Source organism: Suricata suricatta, chromosome 5, assembly GCF_006229205.1.
Source record: "Suricata suricatta isolate VVHF042 chromosome 5, meerkat_22Aug2017_6uvM2_HiC, whole genome shotgun sequence".
Lineage (NCBI taxonomy): Eukaryota > Metazoa > Chordata > Mammalia > Carnivora > Herpestidae > Suricata > Suricata suricatta.
The window spans coordinates 17,422,209-17,441,867 of record NC_043704.1 but is presented as its reverse complement, the minus strand read 5'-3'; the positions used below and the strand labels follow the sequence as shown (position 1 = coordinate 17,441,867).

At 41.0% G+C, this 19,659-nt stretch overlaps 1 long non-coding RNA gene across 1 annotated transcript; it reads right to left on the bottom strand.

The window, feature by feature from the left end:
- Positions 1-7,027: 7,027 nt before the first annotated feature.
- On the bottom strand, positions 7,028-19,053 carry LOC115292592. Its single transcript, XR_003909045.1, has 2 exons — positions 19,005-19,053; positions 7,028-7,501 (listed from the first exon to the last, which is right to left on the bottom strand). It is a non-coding gene; the product is annotated as an uncharacterized LOC115292592 (long non-coding RNA).
- Between the last annotated feature and the right edge of the window lie 606 nt (positions 19,054-19,659).

Genomic DNA, 19,659 nt, shown 5'->3' with positions numbered 1-19,659 from the left:
TTGGGCTCTGTGCTGACAGCTCGGCATCTTGATCCTGCTTGAGATTCTGTATCTCCCTCTCTCTCTTCCCTTCCCCAACTCTCTCTCTCTCTTTCAAAAATAAGTAATTTAAAAAAAATTTTTTTAAGTCAAATGACATGAAATTTGTTCTTTGGGTTACCTACGTCACATAACCCCAACTGCATCCATGATTTCGCTGGCACCTCAGCTTTCCTCTCTGCTCTATAAAGATTTTCTTCCATTTATTACCAGATATTTTGGAGGAGCATAGAAAGCCTTAGAGGAAAACCATGTGGCCTGTCTTAAAGAGGTCTGCCAGTCTTCATTCTGTCCCCATATTGCCACATGCACTAATCAGTTTTATAAAACTAAGCAGAGGGAAGGATCAGAGGGGACTTGCAACAGGTTGAATAAAAGATGAGGAATCAAGATGTTGTAGAGGAACAAGACTTGGAAGGAGAGATGTAGAACATAAAATGGGGCAGCAAACTGGAAAGATGAAGATGGGAATGAAAAGAGTTTGGAGCCAAACCACAGAGAATTCAACCCAATGAGATCACTAGATTGAGGTAGGAAAAGAAACATCATGACAGACTTCCAAATGTGTTTCCAGTCTCCGCTCATTAGAAATAAAATCTCCGCCATTGTGTATTCCTTACACTGCAGGTAATTTGATACTCACTCTGGGGCAACAGCACATATCTTAGCTTGCCCAAAGAAAAGATGTTGCGCTCGGATTGCTGACAACCTGCAGGAACTCAGGCAAGCAGAGAGGACTCTGCTGTGTGTGGCTCCCGGAGATGCTGTCTCCAGTACATTCTGTTTCACAACCCTTCCCGCTCGGGGCTCTAGTGGGTCACATCAGTAGCTATTCCTGTGACACTTGTAAGTCTTTGCACAAGAAGACAGAGGACAGGGGTGCCTGGATGGCTCAACATCCCACTTCCACTCAGGTCATGATCTCACAGTTCATGGGTTCGAGCCCCACATCGAGCTCTGTGCTGACAGCTAGCTCAGAGCTTGGAGCCTGCTTCGGATTCTGTGTCTCCCTCTCTCTCTCTCTCTCTCTCTCTGACCCTCTCCTGCTCATTCTCTCTCTCTCTCTCAAAAATAAATAAACATTTAAAAAATGAGAAGAAGACAAGGAACATATTCCTGGATATTTTGAAAAGGTCTACAATATTTTCTGCTTGACATAGAAAGGCTATCCAAAGCATGCTCCATGCTAAACATAAATAAGGCTGAGCCTTTCCTTCTCAACTAGCTCACTATGAAAGGCAAATCCTGGGGGCACCTGGGTGGCTCAGTCAGTTGAGTATCCAACTCTCAATTTCAGCTTGAGTCATGATCCCAGGGTCATGGGATTAAGCCCCACATGGGGCTCTGTGCTGAGCATGGAGTTGGTTTGGGATTCTCTCTCCCCTTTGGTCCCTCTTCCCAGCTCATGCACTCTCTCTCTCTCTCTCTCTCTCTCTCTCTCTCTCTCTTTAAAAACCAACAGATAGATAGGTGACAGATAGATAGATAGATAGATAGATAGATAGATAGATAGATAGATGACAGACAGACAAATGCAAATCCTTACCAAAAAAAGCAAATCCTCTGTCACCTGTCTCACATTGTCAGAGTTCGAAGGATCCCCCAAAATTGACTAAATGAGAAAAATAAGCTGTAGAGAGCATACAGGTTTCATCTAAATTTCTAGAACTAACTGGAGCTGGTAGCAGGAGAATTTTTAAGCCATCTACATAACTATAGAGAGCTAGTGCACTAATTTCAGCTTAGGGGAAACAGGAAGTTCAGAAATAAGAAGCCCAGAGAGAAATCTATTGGAATGTGACCCCTGTTGCCTTAGGTCAGGTCAATGACTTCGTTGAAGTCTGAGCTTCTGCAAGCAAAGCAGCTTGGGCCCTGTTCCATCCCTGGGTCCCCCCCCCCTACTATGGGCAGCCCTGGAAAGGCCCCTCACTAAGCAGCCATGTGACACTGGCCAATTCACTTGAGCTTCCTAAGCCTCAGCTTCCTCACTAGAAAAATAGGGATAATCCAGAAATTCAAGCCTACGCAACCATGGAGTGGTGATGTCTGACAGTCAGAGCGGTATTAAAAGGAAGAAATATGTTCACATAAAAAGAAATGAAGGGCCCCTCGGTGACTCGGTTGGTTAAGCATCTGTCTTTAGCTCAGGTCATGATTTCAGAGTTTGTAGGTTGCAGCCCCGTGCTGGGGTCTCTGCCGTCAGCACAGAGCCCCCTTCAGATCCTCTGTCTCCCTCTCTATGCCCCTCTTCTGCTCACAGTCGTGCTCTCTCTCCCTCAAAAATAAACATTAAAAAAAAAGAAAGAAAGAGAAAAGGTAGTATGACCATGTTCTTTTCAGGAGCCAAACTGAGGGCAGTTAAACAGTTGTAACTTCAAGCACCAGCCACTCCTTCCCTGAGGGAATCTCTGGACATTAAAGCCCATTTGGAGAACACACTAAAAATGCCAAAGAGTTAATGCACCCCAGAGGCAGTCCTCAACCAAAGACTGAAAAATCCCAGTTGCCTCACTCCTGTAGGTGGGAGCAAGGCCGACAGCTCTGGAAGGAAGTTCTACGGAATCACCCAGCAGAACAAAACCCCTGCCACACGCAGCAATAACCTGCTTGACATGCTCTTTAATAGCTTCCTTTCCTTTGCTATCTCACCTCCCCACTCCCTGCTGCTGTTTCCTGGAATCGCCTCCCAGATAGACTACTTGTGCTCAAATCCTCCTCTTATAATCTGCTACTGGGGAGATCCAACCCAAGATAGCCAAGCAGAAACACCCAGCACGTAGTCCAAGATGCAAGCCTGGGATTTGCGTCAGAAGGACAAACTGTATTTGCAAGATGTGGTATATGCGTGTTTACTGTGTAGAAAAGAGCTTAGAGGGAGTTAGCTTTAAATATAAAAAATCTTAAGTGAGGTCAAAACTGCTAAGAGCAAGAGACAGCTTGAGCAGGAAATACTTTTGCAGAGGCCCACCAGGCAGCAAAAAAAAAAAACAAAAACAAAAAAAAAACCAGATGGATGATAGATAGATACATGATAGATGGAAAGATAGACAGATGATAACAGGAGAGCCCTTTGTAGTAAATAAGGAATGTACAGGACATAGAGAGAAACTACAATGAAACCTCTTTACCTCTAGCACATCTGTATTCTATCAGGACACATACACATATCACACTAGTCCTTTAAAAATATAGAAATGTGTCCCTTGACACTCCACTAATTGGACCCTGCATCTACCTGGTAGGGAAGAATGGAGAAGACAGATGATTCTCTAATCAGTAGTGCCCCATCCTAGAAGTGCCCCAAACCAGAAGGTACCGTCTCTTGTGCAACTTAAAACTGTAACCATCAGGGAAGAGAGGGAGACAGTCAGTGAGTTCCACGTTGGCGATTCCTGACTGGCTGGGGATCGGGTGATATGACCATTCCACCTCTCTCCCATCTGCTTTACCAAAGCAAGAGTGCACAAGGATCACTACACTTATTTCTAATTCTGGCCATGAGTATTATTTGTTCTTAGGTGTTGCTAATTGTCAGATGGCAGACTCTAGGTTGGTCCCCATGATCTGCTTGATAATCACACTATCCTCCTGGTATTCAATGCCTCGTGTGATCATCTCCTCGTGAGGGTGGGTGGGATGTCTGAGTTGCTTCTAACCAACATAACATGACAAAGGTGATGACATATGTGTGATTACATTACATAAAATAATAACGTGTATCTTGCAAGGAAACTCTTTCCTTGCTTCTCCTGAGAAGCAAGTGCCTATGTTGGGAAGGTCTGTGTGGTAAGGAACTTACGGGATTCTAGAGAAACTCGAAGCCCTCAATTCAATATGTCACAATGAACTGAGTTCTAGTCATACCCACATGCATTTGGGACTCAATTCTTCTCCATCAAGCCTCAGATTCTGCACTCCCAGCTGACATTTTTTAAGTATATTTATTAATTTTGAGAGAGAGGAAGGTAGAGAGAGAATCCCAAACAGGCTCCAGTGGAGAGCCCAATGTGGGGCTTGAACTCACAAACCACGGTGAGATCATGGCCTGAGCTGAAATCAAGAGTCAGAAGCTTAACTAACTGAGCCACTCAGCACCCCCCAGCTGACATGTTTATTGCAGATTTGTAATCAGGGGACCAGAAGACCTGGCTAAGCCATGCCAGACTCCTGACCTACAGAGGTTACAAAATAATAAGTATATATTGTTTTAAGCTATCAATTAAGTTTGTGGTAATACTACTGCAGAGCAATAGATAACTAATGTGCTAGTTCTAATTTTGCATTGTCTTATTATTGCCTCTTAGAACTGTGCTGTTTATCTTGAATAAGTTCTAACCAATAAACCATGTGATCTGTAAATTACTGATTTTGCCATTGTCTTTCAAAAACCTGTGATGGTGACTATGAGGGCTACCAAACTGACCAGAAGCATTTTCACCAACGCAAAACTCCTTCAGTGAGTGATAAGAGAAACCTGACAATAACCAGATCTGACAGAGGAGTGGAGAAGTCCCACTGTTACTGCTACGTGTTGAGAATCAACCTCTAACCAGAAGGAAATATTTAGTGCTCTGCGCTCCATTTTCCTCACACTTGAGCTTCAGGAAAAATTAGGGAAAGCCAGAAATGTGAATAATGACTCGCTAAAGAGCCATGATTTGGGGGAAAAAAATTAAATTACAAAGGCATGAGATTAGCAAAGAAGGAGCGGGAGGAGGAGGAGGAGAAAGAAGAATCATGCTCTTGAACGATTGGTGAGATTCCCATACAGTGAACAGAACTCAAAAGAACTCAGGACTTCAACCTCCATATAAAACCTATCTGTGTGGATAATTATGTGGTTAGGGATAATTGTCAGGGGACCTGATAAGAGCACCAATGTAGTGCTAATTGGTATAATGCTTTTCATAATGAAAGAAAGGTAGTGTAAACTTCGTTATGAAATGACTTTACTATAACCACACTTAGAGCCTAGAAGAACATATAAAACAGCCCTTTGTTGCATATTCAAGTCATATCTTCGAATGCAAACATGACTGGAGCACATGCAGATGGGAGATATTTCAGGGGGCTCTGGGTGGCTTCTTTCCTTTCTTGGATTTATCCTTTGGAACTCCTTGACATACATGGTTTCTTTGACATTGGCTCTTAAGACATTCTCTAGTGGCCATATGTTAAGATAGACCTCCTCTCCCAGAGCCCCTCAGTCCCTTTAGCTCCTCTCTGCACCCTCCCCAGCATCGTCCCTTCATTCACCTCAGCCCCCAACATGGTCATCAGCTGTTCAGTTCCACTTGCTTCCTTGGTGGATAAGGAGTAAACAGTCAGCGTATCAGGAAAGTGTGGGAAAAGAAGAGAATCTCTTTCCTTGTGTCTCTGAGACTCAGGCTTTTTGTGCCTAGAGGTGACCTCCTCCTAGAGCCTATTTGCCATGAGGTGTTCCTCTGAGGAAACAGCATGCTCCTCTCTTAACCTGGTCTTTACCCTTACCCATGCACCAAGCTTCCACGGGAGGTTGGGAGCTTTGGAGTTTGGAGGAAGCAAAAGACTTGTAACCACACTCTCTACCTAAACCAACTCTGAGTCTGCTCAAAGGATGAGTGTCTCTTGTTCCACACCACTGCCATGGAATACTGAAAAAGGTATGTGCAGGCAGTGGACAGCATCCAACCACAGGGACAGTGTCCACTCTGTTCACATCCACCTTATTTCATGTGTCAGCCTAAATGGTAGACTTCTGAGGGTTGTCTGTATGGAAATATCACTACTTCTATACTTCAGAGCCCAACCATCCCACACCCCACTTCTTAGCTTAGGGGTACTTGGAATTTGCTCTCTCCTTTCCCAGCTTTCATCCAAGAAGTACCTCTCTCCTCATGTTCAGGTTACTACCTACTCCTGGATGGGGGGGTGAGGGGAGGGGAGGTTGGGAAAAGATGCAGCATCTCTTCAGTCCCATCTGGAACACAGCCAGTGTATATTGGTACATCTCACAGGTACCAAAGCTGGTGGTACAATTTCCTTCCTCACTAATTTCTTGATGAATGGAGCATGACTGCTCTAGGATCCAGTTGCATTCTATACCCTGGCAGGGATCCCAACTGGTTCACTAGCAGATACGAGATGCCTCCAGAAGTCAATTATCTTGGGCCCACCTGGGACCCCCAGGTTCCAAAACAAGACTCAATCTCTGACCTGCATCCTCTGGCATTGCTCCCTGTGTGATGTGTAAGTATTTAGGAAAAATTAGAAAGCTGCAAAAAATTTATTTTGGACTGTGAGTTAACATAACACTTGGGCCCACATTTCAGCTCAGTAACATATTTAAGATCTCCCAAAAATGAAGGTCTAGATCTACTAGAACTTTCGCAAAGCATAACAAAGCCAGAAGTTTGGCTCCTAACAGCACCATATGTGTGCACTAGGACACCCATATTTGGATTCCATTGTCTTTTCTATTCCAGATGGAAATTTCCTAGGATGTTAGTAAAGTGAGGTTCCCTTGGAGATGATACAAAATAATTGTAGATATTTTTTAATCCCTCCTAATTTAAATACTTCCCACTGGAACAGATCCTCATTCTCTCCTACTTGGTCATAATGATTCAAACAGGAGAACAGTGGAGAAGATTTTCTCCACAAAATCCATGAAGTAAAGGCTTTCTTGTCCTATGTGGAAAAAGCTTGCACTTACTGAAATTATTCTGCCCAAGTTTTAACTGTCCACTTCCAAGGACAAAAATTCAGAGCTTCATAACTATAAAGGTTCCCTATTCTGAATCATTTCTAAATAGGTTTCCTTTGTGAACGATAGTTTTCACTGAATGAACTGCATACAAGGGTGACATTTTGAACTAAACATCCTCTGTCTCTGGGCTGATGGGTTGCATGATAATTAAATCTGGGGGGCATCAAAGTCATCAACCAGCACCCTGAGCACCATGGGGCAATACTTACAAGCAAAAGTAATGACTGTCTGAGTCCTGAATTTATCTTTAGAGTGCACTGTAAATGAGTAATTTTTATTTGCTATCCTTGTCGCAAGGCATTTGTGCTTGAAGGCTTGTCCAGCTCACAGAAGATTTCATAAAAAGGTCCAGTCTTGGGCGACTCCTCCACTCTCATGAATTCCGCAAACCTTCCTTGTCTGACCCCTCCCTGGACCACTGGGCTCAACAGCCATAGAACCTTCCTTCTTCTCTATATCCCATGGCTGCACCCAGGCTCCTTAAGCTCCTGACTCCTTCCCGGTGGGCTCTTCTTGAGTTTTCCTCACCCATTCAGTTCTGTCTCCAGGTGAAGGGAAGAAAAGCTTTCCAATGATGAGTCATATCTCTACAAATATTGAGATCCTTCCAAGCACTCTTCTTGGGATCCCTCCTGAGTAGTAGTATTATGCTGCATGTCTGTCTCTTCCTCCACCTCAGTTCAGCACTAGTGCACCCCTCTTCTCTTACCCAAGCTGTGATGCAAGATGGAGAAAGAAGTTTTATTGTTGTTGTTGTTTTAAAAGACCCTCACTCTACTCACTGGAGTTTATCGAACACTTACTACATGCCAGGCGCTGTGATATGTGCTTTAGAAACACAATACCAATTCATCCTCACAAATAATGTGATCCTTTCCATTTTGTAAATTAGGATACTGAGATATAGTGAGCATGTAACTAGTAAGTGGCAAACAAAAATTTGAATCTTGGTCTGTGGTTACCACTGCGCCTTGTGAACAGGAAGCAAGCCAGGCAAGTGCTGGAATGTACTGGAACATATTGGGAAGTACTCTGGAGTTATGGTTCGGGCAGAGATGAGTTGGAAGTACAAAGTCAGATATGTTCTTATTAGTCTAGGGCAGATGTTCTCAGTTGGAGGTCACATGCTCCCCCCCACATGGAGACATTTGGCAATGTCTAGAGACACATTAGGTTATCAAAACTGGGGGCTGCTACTGGCACCTTGTGGGGAGAGGGCAGGAATGCTGCCAACATCCCTCAGTGCACAGGACAGCCCCCCAACAGCAAAGAACCACCCAGTCCCACATGTCAACAGTGCTGCAATCCGGCACCAGCACTTGGGGTTTGGTCTAGCTGGCACACTTCCAACACAGCACCCCATTCTTTGTTGTGGATTTTTATTTTTTTATGGGGATTTTACTGGACTTCTGTTAATCTTCTACTGGGAGGCACCCCAAGTCCTTTTAGGAAGCAGGGAGAGTGTGACTAAGGACAAACACACTGGCTTTTGAAGACTCTTTTGGGGACAGCACCTTGCTTGGAACAAAATGCCCTGAGGGCACTATTTTGGGAACAGAGACCCAGCAGTCTGACTCTGTCATTTTCACACCCTTCACTGTCAGGACTGGTGCTTCCTGGAATCTTGTCCCAGGAAAATGTTTGGGGGTGGGGAGAGTGGTTGGAACATGCTGTTGCAATGAGAAATCTTCTAAGAGGGAAGAAAATTTTTAATTAAAAAAAAAACCCTGTAACCTAAATACTCTCCACTAAGCATAAATCAAGAGAAAGTGAAATAATTTCCATCACACTCAACTGGCATATTCTCTGAGGTTTGCAGAAACGGAAGAGACAACGTGGAGAAAATGTATTGTTCTGTGGTTCTGAAATCAAAGCCCAATTAGTCAGAAGATAAATTCAAGAGGCTTCAGTAATAAAACATATGTCCCAATTGTCCCGATATTAAGCAAGCCCTAAACATCAAGAAACAATAGACAATAAGGCAACGTGACTGGGAAACATCTTTGTTTACATTACAGTACTTACACGCAAACTTTGAAAACACGCTATGGACTAAAGAAAATATTTTAATTGGCCTTTCAAATATTCTTATGGGGCAAATTCAACTTGTTTAAAATGTTGCCTGACTGGTCTCTGGTTATGACAGCTCATTAGGCTGTCTTAACGCCGTAAGAATTATTAATCATTATGTCAGTTTTTTTAAAAAAGCATTCCAGATTTTAGCCAATTCTGGGTAGAAGTTATTTATACCTTAGAATGTATTTAATTGCTTCACAGCAAAGGAAAAATCTGGAATACATTATAATTATTACCTCATTTAGTATCTTTTTAAATTATAATGTTTTGGCAAATTTTGCTCATTCTTTGAGCCTGGGGTATCTGTTTCTCCCCTTCTTGCCTCCAAAATTCTCCTTATCATTCAAGACCTAAATCAGATACCACTTCCACCATGGAACTGCCCAGGAATCCTCCTCAACATAAAACCAAAGTTCCTCTTTGCTCCCAACTACGTTGCTTCTGTTTTCGTTAAACATTTTAATAATCATTTTGTTTTATGCTTTGGTTACTTGTCTGCATCTGTCCTTCTGAGTTAAAATAGCTTCAGTGGAACTGAGAGCATCTTACTCATTTTCATCCCAGGAAACTGATGAGGAGCCTGGAATTAACAAACACTCAATCATGGTTGATTAAATTACATAAACCTGGACAGGTTTGATCAGATTGAAATTATTTTTCAGCTTGTTCTCTTGGTTTGCTTGAAATAGTCTGCTCACTTAAATAATTATGAGACCCAAACCTCAATCAGTTAAGACAAATAGTTTCAATGCCTCCCCTCCCCTGGACTTAAGTTTGAGTGCCAGTAAGTGCCAGGAGATAAGCAAAACATTTTCTGATATATATGCCGTCTTGGATTGGGACCATACCAGATACCACAGTCCAGGTGGGTGTATAATGCGTTCGGTATTTGGCCTGATTCTAGGTGCTTGCAGCAAGCGAGCTAATAAGTAATAAAGGCAAGCTTTTCTATAAATACTTTGTTTCAAACTACCCCACTTATTCCCTCACTTAATAACCACCTCATTTATTATTTATCAGCAAATGAAGTTTGAACACCTAATATGTGGTAGGTATCTTCAGCAACTATAAATGCAGAGCTCAGTAAGGACATAGAGCTGAACCCTTATAAAGAAACAAAATAGTAGAGTCTCTAAATATCCAAAAAAAAAAAAATCTAAAAGATTGTTTTAACAGAAAATGTTTATCCAGAATGTCCTGAGTGACCAAGGGAGTTTGTTCTGCAAGAGTTAGGAACCATCCTAATGACTGCATTTTAAATATATACACTGTGCCACTGAAATCGCGTATTAATACAGAACTAAGTCACCAGCTCTGCCTGGCAACAGTCATTGCAAAAACAAATCCAGAGAAAGGGACTATCTCTGGGGAAAGCCCAGCTCCGATGCTGTGATCTCTCTCCACCAGTCTCTCCACCATCTCCGGGAAGGCCAAAGCCCTGCTAATCTGGTTTGATTTTGTTTTCCTATGACCTGAAACCTGATGTCCCCCAGTAGGAACACTACTCCCAGGCTACAATTTGTGGCTGGGATTCTGCTTACAAATACCAAGGATGGTACAAATCTTTCAGATGCTTTGACATTATTTTTGTAGAGAGAGAAATCAAGCACAATTGAAGAGTAGATTCCCAAGTGTGCCTCATCATTTGCATTCTTTAATTTATGACTCTGGTTAGAAACCCAAAGACGTGGGCCCTAGGGCTGGCCGGATTTCGGCGAGTTACATAAGTAGGGGTAAATCACGAACTTCACAGACCCAGTTTTCTTATCTTCAAAATAAAAGAGGTTGACAGGGTTATCTCTGACTACATAAGACCTACTTGTTTTCTAAGTTTGGGTGGTCTCAAGTCCCTCTTGGAGCATTCTATCAAGATATCTGTAGATCAAGTTTACCTCCTAAAAATTGTCGCCAATATTGAGAGATGTCCATTTACATAAACCATTCAGACTTCACTTGAAATTCTGTCAATTATTTATTCCTTCTCCGCAGTGATATGATGATCTCATATGGACATTATCAAGGTCACTAAGAGTAGAAATATTTTCCTATTTCAAGATTATTTTTTAGGAAGAAGTATTATTACCTTTGTTCCTAAATTATGTATTGCTGAGTGACACGGAGTGATGATAAGCACCCTCACAATATTTGTTTTACTTCAATAAGAGTATTTCTTCCACTTATCTCAAGTTGCATCTAAATTTGGCTCAAGACCCTGGGGCCTTTCCGACCTCAGTTCTGTCTTCCTCAGCATGATTTCTTTACAGTCAAAATATGGCTGCAGGAGCATCAGCTGATGGCTCTAGACACAACAACATCTAGTGAGGAGAAGGGGAGATTCTTCCGATGTCCCAATTGTTTTTAGCATGGAAATTTCCAGAAACACCCCAGGTAACTTTTCCTCAGGGACCTTTGACTGGAGTTAGTCACAAACCCCTCCTTAAATCAATATCTGCAAAGGGAATGATTACACCATGATTGCTTTAGACGAATCGTAATTCGCTCAATGAGTCCACAGAGGTTTCACTTACTCTGTGTTTATCAGGTGACATGAAGACAATATCAACTCTGCCCTGAAGGAAAAGGAGATGGGATGGCTTAGGATAGGCAAACAACGGTCAAAATTTAAAGACTTAAAAAAGCACACTTGGCAAGAGAAGGTGACTGGTCACAAACGAAGGACCTTTGCTATTAGAGTAGAAACTGGCCTTGACCTCCCAAAGATGAAAGATAGGGTTGCCAAACAGTGCTTGATTTCAAAGAGATTTTCAAAAGCCTCACTAGTGAATTCATTTATTTATTCAGCAACGTTAATGAGGATTTTTGTATATATGAGATACCATTAAAATTGCAAAGTAAATTTCCCAATTCTAAATAACATCTTTACTTGAGGACAAGACCTCTGAAAACCCATTAAAACCTTTATTTTTTTTTAAAAATACATTTTGAAGTTTGAAAGCATTCTCAACAGTACAAAAGAATTATCCCAAATTCCTAGGTTTCACATAATTTCTTGGATATCAAATTTTCAAGGGGCAGAACAAATTTTTCTTGAAATCCGCATGTAAGATGTGATAAGCAGTTTTCTCTTCAGTCAAACTTGTTTCAATATCTTCCCATCTTTTGTCTGCAGCCTCCTTCCCCTCCCCCTCAACGTCTTCTCTCATGGCTCTTGTCCATTCTTCTCCTCGTGTCTCTTTTCCCCACACCTCACCACTTTTCACAGTAATTTTGCACCACTTTCTCTCTGGCTTTCTCTCATTTCCCCATCTGTCCTTTCTCTTTTATCCCTCTCCATTCCTCTTCAGTCCCCATTTTCCCTTAACTGCTCCTTTTATGACAAGTAATGCAAATGATCTTAAATGTAAAAGTCCCTTACTACCTAAAAAAAGCATTTTTTATATATATGATCTCATCTAATATATCCCTTAAATTGCCTGTGTTATGGCTGGTCACATAGTATGCATTCAATAAAAATTAATTTAATTGAAAAGTCTTTATCTTCACCTATAAATTATGCCTATTATATTTACATGTATAAGTTATCTATTACTGGGGTGCCTGGGTGGCTCACTCAGTTAAGTGTCCAACTTCAGCTCAGGTCATGATCTCAAGGTCTGTGAATTCAAGCCCAGCGTTGGGTTCTGAGCTGACAGCTCAGAGCCTGAAGCCTGCTTCTGATTCTGTGTCTCACTCTCTCTCTGTCCCACCCCCACTTATTCTCTGTCTCTCCCAAAAATAAATAAAAATTAAAAACAAAAAAATAAAAGCAAGTTTAAAAATAAATAAATAATTTATTGTTGCATAACCAACCACCCCAAATCTTATTGGTTTAAAATAATAATGATTTATTTCCCATAATCCCACATAGTGGCTGGGTGGTTCTTCTGCTTATCTTACTTGGACCCATATGAGGCTGAATTCAGTTGGTAACTGAGCTGGGCTGAGAAGTCCAAGATGGTCTCACCCACATGTCTATGCTTAAGCAAAGATGGAAGGCTGGAACCACCTTCTCTCCAACTGGTTTCCCATAATTTAGTCTATCGTGACCCCCTTTACATGTGACTTGTTTCTACAAGAGCAAAAATGGAGCCTGCAAGGCCTCCTAAGTCCTTGAACTAAAAATCACATATCATGATTTCTGCCTTTCTATTGACCATTGTTAGTCATGAGACTGGCCTTGAAGCAAAGAGAAGAGGAAACCCACTCCATCTCTCAATGGGAGGAGTAGAAAAAAGGCATTTAAGACAGATTGTTGGAGTCATTTTTGGAAATAATTTACCACAGGTGGTAATGTAATAAGTGAAATTTCAAAATATCTATTTATAAATCAGCCATCTTTTAGAAACAGCAAGTTCAAAATCTTCATGTTGTCCAGACAGAAGACCAATTAGGAGAAACTGTAATATCTAGGAATTAAATTCTGTAATTTGTGAAAAAGTTGGAATCTCAGATTTGTTGGAATAAAAATAAACCTTCTTAAATGAAATTTTTATTGAGATCATTATAAATTCACATGCAGTTATAAAAATAATATGGAGCGATCCTTTGTGCACTTTGCCAGCTTTCCCTCAATGACAACATTCTGTAAAATTATACTAAAATATCATTGACATTGAAACAGTCTACCTACCCTATTCAGACTTCCCCAGTTTTGCTTGTTGTCGTGTGTGTGTGTGTGTGTGTGTGTGTGTGTGTGTGTGTGTGTGTGTTCGGTATGATCTTATCACCTACGTAGACTTGTGCACTAATATAGTCAAGATACTAAACAGATCGCACAAGAGGCTCTCATGTGGTCTTTACGTAACCACATTCACCTCCTTCCCCTCCTCCCCACTTCATGTCCCCAGCCCTTGGCAACCACTAGGCTATCTTCCGTTTCAAAAATTTTGCCACTTCAAAATATTATGTAAGTAGAGTCACACAATCTGCCATCTTTTTTAAGACTGTCATTTTTTTTCATTCAGCATAAGCCCCCACAGATTTGTCCAAGTTGTTGTGTGTATCAATAGTCTTTCCCTTTTTATTACTGAGCAGTATTCCAGGGTGTGTATGTACCACAGTTTACAAACTGCTCGTTGAAGGGCAGACAGACTGATTCTAATTTTAGAGTATCACAAATAAAGCTGTTATAAATACTGTGTAGGTTCTCTTATGAATACAAGGTTTCATTTCTCTACAATCAATGCCCAAAAGTAGAATTGTTAGGTCATATGAAAATTGCAGTTCTTTTTTTAAAGTTTTTTTATTTATTTTGAGGGAGATAGGGGCAGGGAGGGGCAGAGAGAGGTGGGGCGAGAGAGAGAAGCCCAAGCAGGTTCCACACTGTCAGCATAGAGTCGGATGCAGGGCTTGAACTCACAAACGGTGAGACCATGACCTAAGCTGAAATCAAGAGTCGGCCACTTAACCAACTGAGCCACCCAGGTGTCCCTGCAGTTTTCTTTTATAAGAAACTGCCAAACTCTCCAATACAGCTGTATAATTTTACATTCCAACCAGCAACATCCATGTAGTTGAGTTTCTCTATATCCTCCCCTGCATTTGCTCTTGTCACTATGGACTACCCATCCTGATCGGTATGCAGTGCTAGCTCACCATGGTTTTAACTCGCATTTCCTGATAGATAATAATGTTGAATACCTGTTCACATGCCTACTTGCTACCTGCATGTTTTCTTCACTCAAATATCTTTTCATGTTCTTTGCCATTTTCCATTTGGATTTTTTTACATGAATTTAGTTGAGTTTTGAAAAATTTTTTTATATTCTATATATAAGCTTTTGTTGGAATGTGATTCCCAAATATTTTCTCCCAGTCTACAGTTTATCTTTTCATCCTTTTCACATGGGTTTTTTCACAAAGAAAAATGTTTAATTTTGATGAAATCTGATTTATCAACTTTTCAATTTATGTATCATGCTTTGGGGTCAAGTCTAAGAATTCTTTGAAAAAAATGGTCACCTTTTTCATCCATGTGTTACCACTTCTCCAGGATTCTCTAGAAAACAAGGAAGTCAAATCTATGCCTCAAACTATAACCAGAAAAACTCCAAATGAATCAAAAATGTGTTTATAGGGACGCCTGGGTGGCTTAGTCGGTTAAGCACCCGACTTCAGCTCAGGTCATGATCTCACAGTTTGTGGGTTTGAGCCCCGCATCGGGCTCTGTGCTGACAGCTCAGAGCCTGGAGCCTGCTTCGGATTCTGTGTCTCCCTCTCTCTCTGCCCATCCCCCACTCACAGTCTCACTCCGTCAAAAAAATGAATAAAAATGTTTAAAAAAAATTTAAATGTGTATATAAAAAAGTAAAACAAAAATGTTCCAGAAAATCCCACAAATGAATTTACAGGTACAAATGAATACATAGGTGAATAAAATGGACAAAGGAAGTGAGTGATTCATGGAATTAGAAAATTACAAATGAGACCTACACTTATGAAAGGATATTCAGCCTCTCATCATACAGTAAAACAAGCTAAAACTTGAGACTTAAATACCAGTCTCATATATCAGCTTGTCAATTTAGGTTTAGCCACATCCTCTGTTGGCATATGTTCATTTATAGAGAGGGCACATTTAAATGGAGTGACTATTTACAAAAAGAATACTTATGAAGCAGGGAACCCAGCAGGCAGAGAAATTAACAAAAGCTAAAACGTAATACCACCTCGAGGCCTGAAGGAGCAAGGACAGGAAACAACTACTAGAACCCAGAGACAACAGAAGTAGGAGACAGAGCTGAGGTCTTTGGTAAAAACAGTCAACTCACAGAAATGAAAAGAAATGATAACAAGTGCCATGATCCCTCTCTCCTCCTCTCCAGCCTCATCTTCCTTTCATTAGATGAATGCAACAAGATACCACAGGACAAGGTTAGTCTCTTAATGATGAACATTAAAATTAGCCTCCGATGGCCTAGATCATCTAGTGTAGCTGAGCTACATGATCAGGAGAAGCTATCAGGCACAGCAAGGCTACGGGGAATCATGCCTTCTTCTCATTATTACTAAAGAAAGTACAAAGTTGCACAACCCTTATTAAAGGGTAATTATGAAAACCCCACTGACTATAGGACCCCCTAGCCTTTGTCCCAGCAACCCCACTAATGGGAATTCAACTAACAGTTATACCTGCACTCCTGGAAAATGCTGCATGTTCAAGGTTATTTATGGTAGCATAATACTTAAATATAAAAAGACTGAAAAAATCTGGAAAACAGTATGGTGATTCCTCAAAAAACTAAAAATAGAATTACCCTATAATCCAGCAATTGCACTATTGGGTATTTACCTAAAGGATGCAAAAATACAGATTTGAAGAGATACATGTACCCCAGTGTTTATAGTAGTATTATCAACAATAGCCAAACTGTGGAGAGATCCCAAATATCCATCGACTGATGCATGGGTAAAGAAGATGTGGTATACATATACAAAGGAATATTCCTCGGCCATCAAAAAGAATAAAATCTTGCCATTTGCAATGATGTGGATGGAGCTAGAATGTATTATGCTAAGCAAGATAAGTCCATCAGAGAAAGACAAATACCATAGGATTTCACTCATATGTGGAATTTAAGAAACAAAACAGATTAACATATGGGAAGGGGCAGGGAAGGGGAGAAAGAGAAACAAACCACAAGAGACTCTTAATGATAGAGAACAAATAATGGGTTGACAGAGGGAGGTGGGTGGGAGATGGGCTAGACAGGTGAGGGCACTGAGGAGGGCACTTGTGATGAGCACTGGGTGTTGTAAGTGATGAATCAATGAATCCTACTCCTAAAACCAATATTGCACTATATGTTAGCTAGTACTTAAATTTTTCTACAAAGACAAAAAACAACCCAAGTGTCCATTTTTTAAATTAAAAAAAGCTATAGTACAGTTGCATATGGTATATTGTACAACAGTCAAAGAGAATGAGGAAGATCTGTAGGAACTGACATGGAAAGATTTCTAAGAAATATTAAATTAAAAGTAAGACACAAAATAGCATAAAGGATGATAACAGTGTTAAACACAGAGAAAAATAGTCTATGGGTCTCCATAAAAACAAGAGGAGGATATTTACACATTTAATAAAAGCTACCCTAATAGGATGAATAGAAACTAGACTGTGAATGAGACTTCTCAGTAAATATATTTTTATTAATTTTTTACATTTCTATTGATTTCTATAGGTTTCTATATTGATTTATACAGGTATTAATGGGGAAGGAAATATCAGAGCTCACTTAAAGTCTCTCCTCCTCTCTCACAAATTCTACTATACAAGGAGTCTATCAACTCAAATACCCATGAGCATGCCACCCTTCTGAGATCCTCCTTTACTTTACTATCCAAATAAAGTTGGTTTTTTTTAATTTTTTTTAATGCTTTTTATTTATTTTTGAGAGACAGAGAGAGACAGTGCAAGCAGGGGAGGGTCAGAGAGAGAGGGAGATACAGAATCCGAAACAGGCTCCAGGCTCTGAGCTAGCTGTCAGCACAGAGCCCGACGCGGGGCTTGAACCCACCAACCGTGAGATCTGACCTGAGCCGAAGCCAGACGCTTAACCGACTGAGTCACCCAGGCGCCCCCAAATAAAGTTTTTAAGCCCCCATCCCAAATGCCACAAAGGCCAGATGTTTCCTTGAGATGCCTAAGGATTTCTGTTCTAACCCCACTCTCAGTGTGAGTCTTGGCATCCACTTACAATCTGGTGTTCTTTACGTGCTGTTTTCTTTGGTCCTGCTTTACCTGACATTCATCCACACTCATTCCACTTTGGTTTTTACAAAGCACCATTAAAATGTGGCTGCTATAACAATGTTTTATGGACAGTTGAAGGTTTCAGGAGGATGACAGGACAAATTATCAAAGACTTGGAAGAGGATGCAGTAATTTGAAAAGTAATTGCTGGGTGCCCTTTCCCTACAGCGCTGGCCCTGTCTACCAGAACCTCCACGGGGAAGGCACCTAGACTGTCTTCCACTGATGAGGCTGTCTTACAACTCTGCAGGAGTAAGCTGTAGAAACTAACGACATAATTGAGTTTTATCCAGGAGAAATACGATTGACTTCGATCCAGTAAAATTGATATACTTAAACTTTATACTTTATTGCCCTGCAGGGTATGACTTAATTTTGCATCTATTTGACACTCTTCATTACCTAGGGGGGGGCGTGTGTGTGTGTGTGTGTTCTTCAAGTTATCCTTTAAACATGTGATTTTAAGCTATGAATGAAATAAAATTTTTGTAACAGGATCATGATTTCAGTTTTTTGAAAATTATTCCTTGGTAAAGAACAAAACACACCAGGAAGTAAAATAAGAACTTCATACTGAATTGTTAGATCCCTATTCCTGAAATTCTTAGCCACTCCACAAGTATTTCTCATGGGTCCTGTCTCTCCCTGGGCCGCGGGCACCTGCCATGTTTCCAGTGCTTCCTCTCTAGACCTTCCCCAACATCCCTCTTCTTCTGGTTCCCAACATCCCAAGCATGAAGGCACAATTCCAAGATGTCTATTTCTTTATAAGGCAAAGGAAATTTGCTCCAAACACCCACCTGAGACTTAGCTCCTGGACTACTTTGGGTATTCAAAAGAGGCTTACTTAAATAATTTATTATTTTAAAAAATGCATTTATTCCTGAAGTTAATACTGCCGTTGCTAGGGATTTCCCCTTTAGTTGGCACAGTACTTTCTCGTAGACATGTAACCTGTAACACCCTGTACCCACAAAGCATGTGTGCCACTTTAAACAAACAAAAACCTCTAACTATAACCACCCACAGCAGGAAGATCCTTAGTGTTCAATAAGAACTAGATTCTCATTAGATGCACCGTACTAATATGCCAGATGAGATCCCATCCGGTTGTGCTTGAGTGCCTTTGAGAGACTGAATAAGACAATTTTTAAACTTCCTTTGAACCTTGAGACTCAAAGAGATCACGATAATATTTAGTTAAAACTAAGGTTTTACTCTCTACAGTGATCACACTCATTGTCTATACAGCAAAGAAGGTGTTCAAATCCCTCAGGTCCCAACCCCCTGGAAGAATCCTGGGAAACCCAGGAATCCCTCTCCATCACCATCACAGTTTTTCTGTGGCTGCGTTGGACATCTTCGTCCCCTGTGGGTCAACTTTACCTGCCTCTGCTTCTGTGGCTTTTGAACATCCCCTGACATTGTTCCTGAGCTGTGACTGTGGTCATGGCTCAGTGACATCACTCATGCATCACCAGGCCTCCAAGTAGGCTACACTTCTGTGCAGTCAAGGCTTTTCACTGAGACAGCAAGAGCTTTCTTATCACGTTTATAGATTTTCAGAGTTTCCCAAAAGCATAGTCCTCTCTCTCTGGTTCCTAAATAAGTTCTACAAAGGTGGCTTTTAATATTTTACTTTTCAGATTTTTTCCATGACCTGGGTCTCAAGGACCCAGGAACAGGTCAGCAGATATTAATGAAGCACCTTACAACGTCTAAAGCACACTTCCGTGGCATGACTCCTACCTACAGGTGAATTCCCTATCAACTTGAGGATCTCCCTGAAGATTAGAATGCAGTTTTGTATGCCTCTTGTTCTATATGTTTAACTTTAGAGACGTGCAACCTATTTGCCAATCTCTAACATCATTTTCATCATTTAAACAGGACACGGGACCACCCGCGAAGCCATGCTAGAGTTTTCCAGGTATGTTTCTATGCTTGGAGGTCCTCAGTGATTCACCGGAAGTACTCACAGATCTCAGAAAAACTCACGTTCACAATGACAGTTTATTACATAATGAGAGGATTCAGATTG